Source organism: Pteropus medius, unplaced genomic scaffold, assembly GCF_902729225.1.
Source record: "Pteropus medius unplaced genomic scaffold, Ma_sr-lr_union100, whole genome shotgun sequence".
Taxonomy (NCBI): Eukaryota; Metazoa; Chordata; class Mammalia; order Chiroptera; family Pteropodidae; genus Pteropus; species Pteropus medius.
Genome location: NW_024349797.1, coordinates 19,552,732 through 19,561,645, shown reverse-complemented (window position 1 = coordinate 19,561,645; position 8,914 = coordinate 19,552,732). Strand labels below are relative to the sequence as shown.

At 47.5% G+C, this 8,914-nt stretch overlaps 1 pseudogene; it reads right to left on the bottom strand.

Moving 5' to 3' along the window:
* Window positions 1-1,208: 1,208 nt before the first annotated feature.
* Window positions 1,209-1,327, bottom strand: LOC120620018 (uncharacterized; annotated as a pseudogene).
* Window positions 1,328-8,914: the final 7,587 nt, after the last annotated feature.

Sequence of the window (8,914 nt, the reverse complement as noted above, 5' to 3'; positions counted from 1 at the left end):
CATTTTAGACAGGTCATTTTGTTTGTTAGGATCCCATTTAGCTGTGGTAGAAATACATACACAAAACAGGTGAACCCAACTGTCCGTCAAGTCAGATTCAGAGTTTCAGATACCTAAGTGGGAGGGTTAAGCAAAATGAATCAAACAAAGAACAAAAGAAAAAAAGAAAAAAAGAAAAAAAAATGAATTTATGCTATAGCAAGGCTTATTTCTCTTTGAGTTTCCCAGAGGCTCGTTGCCCTTGATCCAGGGTTGGTAAAGAAATAAACGCAGCTTGGAATGTAACTCAGGGTTTACAAGGACATGGATCTTCGGCTTCTATGACCACATACGGTGGGCTCTGAGCATCCCACGGGTCCTAGACGAAAGTTGGTGTCCACTCAAGGGAACTGGAATGCATAGAAAAGAGTAGGGCGACCTCAGCGCTTGTCCCAGCACACAGGTGAGTCATTTGGTTCCCCTGGCTTCTGGCTCTTGTGCACAATGCAGAATGTATGCTCCTGAGTGCACCCCAAGGGGGCCCCCGCCAGAAACACTCCCAGCTTTTGCATCTCCACCTTCTGTCTCTCAGATACGACCTAAATAGACGAATGATGCCTTATTTTAGAAATGCCCTCCCGCACCCCAGCATGCAGCCTCCCAGGTGACTGTGGCCGGACCCGTGGGCTGCAGGCCACCCCAAGCAGATGGGACCAGCCGAGAGTCAGGGTGGCTTCCCTGTCCTGCCAGATCCTGCGCCTGGAGCTCCGCGATCACAGATGTCCCTTGCAGACAGCGATCACGGCACATGCCTCTCCTCTTGGGAGGAGGGGGCTGGGTTCGTGCTGGGGACAGGCTGTGAAGTGATGAAGCAGCTGAGCCTGTACTCCGTGTGCTCCAGACGCCGGGTGTGTGGGTGCCACTTCGTGCCACGTGGAGGACAGTTTGGGGTACCACCCCACCCTCTGCCATCTCCCTCATGCGGGTCAGGTCTTGTCTCCGACCTGGCCGGAAACTGCTGCATGCAACAGCGGGGACCTCTTCCTGTTTCCCCTTTGCCTCCTTGCTTGGGGCAAGTCAACCGCATGGCACAGAGTCACTTCCCTCCGCTTGGCTCCATATACGGGGAGTCCTGGAGACCAGATCTAGCTCCTCTGATGGTGTGTGAACTTGTGGAGGCTGCTGCTGCAGCGCATCTTTGATTTTTTTTATAATTTTTTATTTTTTAATGCCTACAGCACCTGGTCTTCCTAGGTGGTCTCCCATCCAAGTACTAACCAGGACCGACCCTGCTTAGCTTCCGAGATCAGACGGGATCCTGCACGTTCAGGGTGGCATGGCTGTAGACTCGCCTATGATTTTTATGTAACATGTGATCATCTGATCAGAAGCAGATCTCATTCAGTTTATCTAGGGTCCGTTCTTATGGGGACGTATCACCAGAAGAGCGAACCAGGCTCCACCAGCGTCTTGATGACTATCAGCTGCTTTTGCCTGGGAGAAATTCAAGGCCCAGCTGGAACCAGCTCTCTACCTCCCAGCACCTGGCTCCCAAACCCAAAACTGGGGTGAGGCAAGCGACGCAGCCGGGGCACTACGTTGCCTCAAGGTCATGTGAGTGCGAGGCTGTCTCTCGACAGTGAGTGTCAACTTAAAGTTTGCACCTAGGCCCCTCGCTTTCCTTGGCCTAGTCGCTATCCTGCTGTTTCCATACAATGGTTATAATATCATAGTTCAGAATTATCGTGAAAATGTAAAGAAATCATGAATATAAAATAATTAGGCACTCTGCCTGTCACCTCCTTTTGGCACATTAGTAAAAACTCTCCAGAGTCTGGATTTGGGGCTTTATACTGTCAAGAAAAAGGCTTGGCTGAAAAGGTAGAACAAATCGAGTTAATTCGTAAAGCACTTAATTTAAGCAGTGCGTATAAGCAAACCACAGCACATAATGGTCTGATGTTAACGCCAATCTTTTCTCACTCTAAAGCAAGTTCTGCGCTGTGTCCTGGGCACATGCTTCTCTCCCTGATCTGATCCTGTGTCCTTCACTCCTTCTCATCCATGTCCCACCCTGGCCCGCAGCCAGTGTCGTGCTCCACTGGGCTTCCTTCTGCTTCGAATCAGCTCCCTGAGATGACCATAATCCTCCTCAGCTACCTTTGAGAGCATTTCATAGTTAAGACTAAATACTGACGGCACGCACCACAGTCTGGATTCTTGCTTCTGACCCTTCCCAGGCAAGAGTCTTTGCGTGGTGCTGAATCCTGGGAACTTTCGCTTTTCCAGTCAGCACCCCGCAAAAGGCCTGCCCCTCCCCTGTGCAGTGGTACATCAGGGAGGTGAGCTATGTCACATACTCTTCCTTACGAAGACATAAGAGAACAGTCTCAATCAAGCGTAACAGGAAAATTCCCTCTCGTGCCAAGATTCACGGACTCTCTCATAGTCCCGTGTTTCCTTAGCTGAGAAATCCTGGAATTTTGCCACTGAGAGGTTTCATACTCATCATATATGTTATAGATATACATGACTTACACCTCGAGTTCCAGACAATTGTCAGTTACCAGGATATCTTTTCCGTTCGTGTTTCTGCTTCTACCTTTTCGCAGGTTCCCAATCTTATCTCCACCTACACATTCTGTCAAATTTCCACCGGAGTAAAAGTTTGACGAGAGCCTTTTGACACGGGCCCCGCGTGCTTGAAACTGAGCTGGGAGTGCACACTGCAGGTCATCTCTAAGCCAGGACCCCCCTGGAAGGTGGGTGCTCATGCCCAGTTTACAAAAAAAAAAAAAAAAATGAGGCACAAAGACAGTTATGAGCTTTCTAAAGCAGGTTCAGAACTGGAATTTAAACCCAAGTGTTATTTGACATTCAAATGTGGCAGCCGCCTGTCCCTGTGGCTCAACAAATATCTGCCCATTCACACATTTCTCGCTTCAAGTCTTATCATTTCGGTTTCCTGGAAGGGTGTCCTTCTTTTTCTCTGAGACTTTTTTAAGCCTTGTAGCCTACAGTGAGGGCCCTCCCTCCTACACTATGACATTTGACACGAAGATTATTTAGGCATCCTCTGAGTGTCTGTATAAACTGTTCCTTCTGCTGACAGCCATCAGAGGATGCCATGTCTGTTGGATTCTGTGCATTTCTCCGAATAACGTAAACCCTGTGCGTACATTTCAAAGGACATGTGTCCAAAAAACAAGAGTCGTGGAAAACACTGGAGCCAAGAAACATGAGGCCAATTTTCAGATGTTTAATGATTTATCTGTGTGGTTTTGAGGGCTCATTTGCTCAGAATAAAAATCATGAGGAAACACTTCTCTGAAGTTTTAAAATGTGTTGGTTATTTGATTTTGCACTGGGGTAACTTCTTTGCCGTGTATAGCTTTCCAAAATGTACATGCAAATCTGCATCCATTTTGGAAATTTAAAAATCCACCAGGCTAGCTTAAATGTGAACACTTGGAATTCAATTCAGGCGTTCGCAATTAAAATCAACCTGCAAAGTGGACTCTTTTGCAAAATAACCTGTTTGTATTTGATTCAAATACAAACACGACGTCTCTCATCACATGAGTAAGATCTCTTGGTCTCCATGATGACAGAAGGTCAAGATCTGTAGGTCCGAAGCCAAAGAATGGCCTGGGGAGTGGGACAGATCTAGAAGGAAGGTGGCTAATGCGGGTGAGCAAAGGCTGAAAGCTGCAGGGCGAATGCATATGCAAGCTGTAGGACAAGGAGAGGCCACATGTGAGGATGCAACATCAGCCAGAATCGTTCGGACCAGAATCCCGTGAGCAGGTCTGGATGTAATTTATGGATTAGAGAAGACACGGGCTTCGTGGAAGCCCATCGAACCTTCCACAGTACAGTGCTAACCAGTGGCTCTGATCGCTTGAAGGGCATTTTAGGGACTGAAATGGGTCCCTCCCCAAATGCATATGTTGAAGTCCTAACCTCAGGACATGGCGGTATTTGGAGACAGGGTCTTTAAAGCAATAACTAAGTTAAAATGAGGTCATTAGGGTGGGCCTTAATAAAATGAGATTGATGTCCTTATAGAAAAGAATAGGACACAGACACACATGGATGGAAGGTGGGGTGAAGACAGGGAGAGGGAGGCCATCTCTAGGTCAAGGGGAAAGGCCTCAGGGGACACCAATCCTACTGACTGACACCTTGATCTTGAAGCCTTAGCTGCCAGATCGTTAGAAAATAAATTTCAATGGTTTAAGCCACCTGGTCTTGGTGGAACTTAGTTACAGCAGCCTTAGCCAATTAATACAACACCCATGTTGGAGAACACCTCCTGGATTCATCTCGGTAGTAAACTCCAAATTCTGACACGTTAATATGTCAAATTTTTATAGACTAGTCCTAGTTTTAAATAACTGCTTGTTACAGAGCCGTTTTGTTCTGGATGTTGGGTTCTCCTTCAACACTATGAAGATGATTTTGTCACTGGATTCTATTATATGTAATTCTTATACTTTTATACATTATTAAATAAATAAATTCCTGAATGAGAAAGACATGATCTCTTCCTGGATTAGAAATCCCCTTTTGTGGTTCTAAAAACGTGTGTGTGTATCCATAATCAATTTCAGAATGTACGATGTTTGCAACGTGGCAACCGCTGATTTCAAGCAAGGCTAGAGAGAGCAAAAACCTTGCTGATTAATAGAACTAACCAGATTAACCCATGCAAATGGCTCCAGGAAGCTGGTGGTTTGCGTAGCAGGGGGATATGTGCATTAGCAGAGTTTGGGAGGAAAAGTGTTATTTTTAGAGTGGTCAAAACATGTGATGGAGTTTACCATTCCAGGACTTTTGTTATATTGAGGAACACTCTTGGTCTTTCTATGGGATCAGGTCCTCAGATCCCTGGTCCCCAGTAACCTCAGAAATGCTTATTTAAGATGCTATTTTGGGTTCCTCCCTTCATCCACTTTTAAAACTGAAAATAGTTTCTTTTCTACAACTGTCACCAAAGTGGAACTATTGGAAGGAAACAATAGAATGACAGATTGCTTGTCCCAAATAATTGGATCGACTGTGCAGCAAGCCGTGGGTAATGACAAAACTCTTCTTCCACGAGAGTCACACTCCAGTCACTCATCGGACAGAGACAACGAGCTGTGTCTTCTAGGGAGGGGGCACTGCTTGAAAATCAGGATGAAATCACTCACACTTTTCTCCATTAAAAAAAAAAATCTAAACACGACAAGGATGCAAACTAGCTGGAATGCAGGCACGTGACCTTGGAGGTAAGGAGTGGGTGTGTCACACTGGACATGAAGAGGTGTCCGAACAGGAGGCGAGATGGAGCCAAGATGAATGCTCAGCTGGCTGTGCTCCAACCCGACCCTCATGGGGGAAGATGTGACCAACAGCGGAGGCGGGGCGATCACGTCTGTCCTGCAGCTACGTGGGAGACCTGGCTTGGCGTCTCTTGGAGATGCGCGTACATGCCAAGGTTTGGGCGGAGTCCAGGGTCAGGTAGTGATGGGGCAGGCAATGCTCTCATTTCCTTTGCTTGGAGAAGCTGCGGATGGAGGCTGTGCTGGGGAAGGCGGCCGTGAGCTCCAGCAATGGCTGCATCTCACCCCACAGGGCGTGACTAACGAGAGGCAGGACTCGGCCCAATCCTCCCTTGATTCGGGTGGAAGGGAATCTGAGACAATCGCACCCCCAAACCAGCCCAGTGTTCCTCTGATATTGGCGGGGGGTGAGCTTTAATGACCCAAGAGGTCCTTTTCATGTTCAGTGTCTGCCTTAAAAGGCGTAGCCTTCAGCTTGGTTTAAGCTGACAGCCTCTGAGGCACTCGCGTGCCATACTTAGTTTGGTTTATTTTTCAGAAGTGCATTGATTTCATTAATTTAAAACCAAAGCAATATCAGCAAATAAAGCCATGCATTTATTGTCTCTGTCATTACTTGGCTGTTTACATTTCTGAGGCCCAGGAAAAACGCCAGAGCCCGCTCCCAGCTCCGCCAGGCCCGCGTGAGTTTGGCAAGGTGATGGCCACACACGGACGGCAAACTGTTCGGGCAACCTAGTGGTCGTCGATGAGCTCGGGGACTCTGGCAGTTCTTGGAACATTCCAGAAAAAAAAAACAAAAAAACAGAAATCAGAAGGTCTGGTGGATGCGCCTGCATGCTGCCAGAACACTACCATGAAAAGGCAGTGGTGCTTGGGGTTGTCACTGACGGTCACTGTCAGGAGGGCCAGAGCACACGAGTCTTTCTCCTTCTCCGAAGGTCGTGGGGCCGCTGTTACCACTGACCTGTCTGGCCTACGCAGAGCAGCCCCGTGAGGACAGTAGCCTGAGAAGTAGCCTGAGGCAGAATGTCAAGGGCTAGACCTGCCCTCGGCCCAGGAGCCTCTGTTGGAGACAGGCGTTTGGTGCCGATTCATTTCCCAGCTGCGTCCCAAACCTCTGACCTCAGATGCCACAGTGCCTTCCGTCACCCGTCCCGTCACCCTCAGGTCTGCGTGATCGAGAACGGGGGTCAGCTGGGAATCGGGGGGCAGGAAGCCCTGCTCCACCAGGTACTTGGGCGAACGCGGTCTTCAACAGGCCCATGTGGCCACTGTCGGTCTCACAGCCGCCCCGTTGGGGTCGGACTGGCCTTGAACCTGGGCTTCGTGTCACGTACCTGAATCCCTTCTGTTGTCCAGCGGCAAAGTGAAGCTGGGTAAGACGGCAGCACTATGTCGCTGGGGCCTTGAATTCCGTGGGAAGGAGGGTGGGTGACGGGAGGTGGCAGAGGGTAGCAGGTAAATTTTACAATGTTAAGAAATTGCTCTACCAAGCCAAACAAACAAACAAACAAACAAACAAATAAACAAATAAATAAAGACACATCGATGAATTAATAAAAGAGTGAGATTGCACCCCCATTATGTGTGGACTCTGCATTTACAGGTTTAGCATGGTCTTTGTCTCCCTCTCTGCAGGCATTTGAATCTGTATGGACACCTCAAACAAAAAGATAGAGGTGTGAGTGGGTTTGGGGGAGAATCAGACACTCACGTATGCATTTGTTAGTATCTGCAAGGCTCTGGAGCAGAGAGGGGGCCGGAAATGGCATCATGAAACTGCTCACCTGTATTTTTCTTTCGCTTATCCATGCAATCCGTTGCCTCCTTCTCTGTGTCCTATTCGCAGTCAGCTATCAGGTAAGTGAGTTTCTGAGAGACGTCACGATCTGGCTGAAAGAGAAAAAGCTGGTGGCAGGAAAATTCCCCATTAGATAGTCCTCATCTGCGACTCGTAGATTCTGAGACTCCTCTAAGTCTCACCTTCCTCAAATGTCATAGCAATAATAATTTGTTCCTTGCACTCCAGAGATATTTTGCAGTAATTAAATACAGGTTATGAATCAGATCAGAAAAGCAAAAAGTACTAATTAAATCATTAGGAAGTCTGCAATCCCATAGAGGAGGGAAGGGGTCTCATAATCTAAACACTGCAAAATCAATTCACAACCATTTACAGGACATGTAGCAAGAACAACCTAGGACACTACTTCTTAAAGCATAATGTGTATCCTCAGAGACTTTGTGATACACTGGGGGATGCAGGCAAAGATACGAGGAACGCAAACAATGTAGGGAGGAGGCAAGAGAGTTAAAAATGTTCATCAAGCCACCTTCAGAGACTGGAATATGCTGATCCGCCCTGAGGCCAGGCCAGGAGGTCACCTGCAGAACAAAGGACAATTTCTGCGGGATTCCTAACCACTCATTCCCCACACCTGTGCAGGGGAACCAGGAGCCAACAGTCACTCCCTGTGGCTAAAACCATGGGGGACCCAAGGCTGAGGGCTGGGATCTGCCAGCAGGCCGTTCAGTCTGCATATTCTTACCTTTTCATGCTGCATACTCTTCCCTGTCCTCACTGTGTCCACATCCAAGGAAGTGGGAACTAAAAAATTGACATGTAACCTGAATTCTCTGACCTCTCAGCCCCCTAATCACTGTCTTTCCCATCTCTCCTGGTCCCTCTCACGCTGCCTCTGTGAGGAGACCACACTCTGGCTATGGAGTGTGGCCCCTTTTCTAATCAACTCTCTTTCTGACTCTAACTCTGGTGTGTGAGTTGAATTCTTTCTACACTCTCCACCAAAGGACCCTCCTCTTCTCTTGGTGCAGGCCTTGGGGTCCCCCCACCAACTCGGGGAAATTTGCATCAGAACCTCAAAGTACTTAATTGGTTATTCACTAAGTGGTCATATTTTCTGAATTCAAGTTGGAAGGCATATGGTCCCAGAAAAAAAAAAATATATATCTATTTGATATGAATATCTATTTGTGAGGAAGTGCTTGCAGGGTTGTAAACATAAGTCTATTTCTCCAAGAGTCTTTATTCAAAAGAACAATCAATAAGATTGTGGTACTTCCCCAAAAAGGGAAGCTTTGTGGTTGTGTTCAGTGTGGTTAATTTCTGAAAACATCTTCTTGAACATCACAACGGATGACCCTTAAGAGGCGACGGCTTCGGAAGAATATAAGGTAATTACTAGGCTATCAATTTGAAAGAAAGCTCCAGATTGTGTTCATTTTCGTGTCTTCCAAAGCAACCAGGGCAGTCCCCGCTACATCCTACGCTGAGGCTAAGTGCTCCTTAAAGGAAGGAATAAGAACACGTCAGAGAGGAAATAAAATCTGGGAGGAAAGAGATGGTGTTTTTCTCTCTGGAGAAGTTTCCCGCTGTGGCTTCCAAGGACAAGCTTCTCGGAGTCCCTGAGGACTTGCGTGGGCCTGATCCCACCATCCACAGTGTTGCTTCACATAAGAGCGTGTCCTCATTGATCAGTGCAACTACCTAGAAGGAGAATATGACAACAGCCAAGGGGCAAACGATAACCAACTGAAGTGGACGCCTGAAGCCCTTCTGGTTATTTTTGTTTTCATTCCCAGAA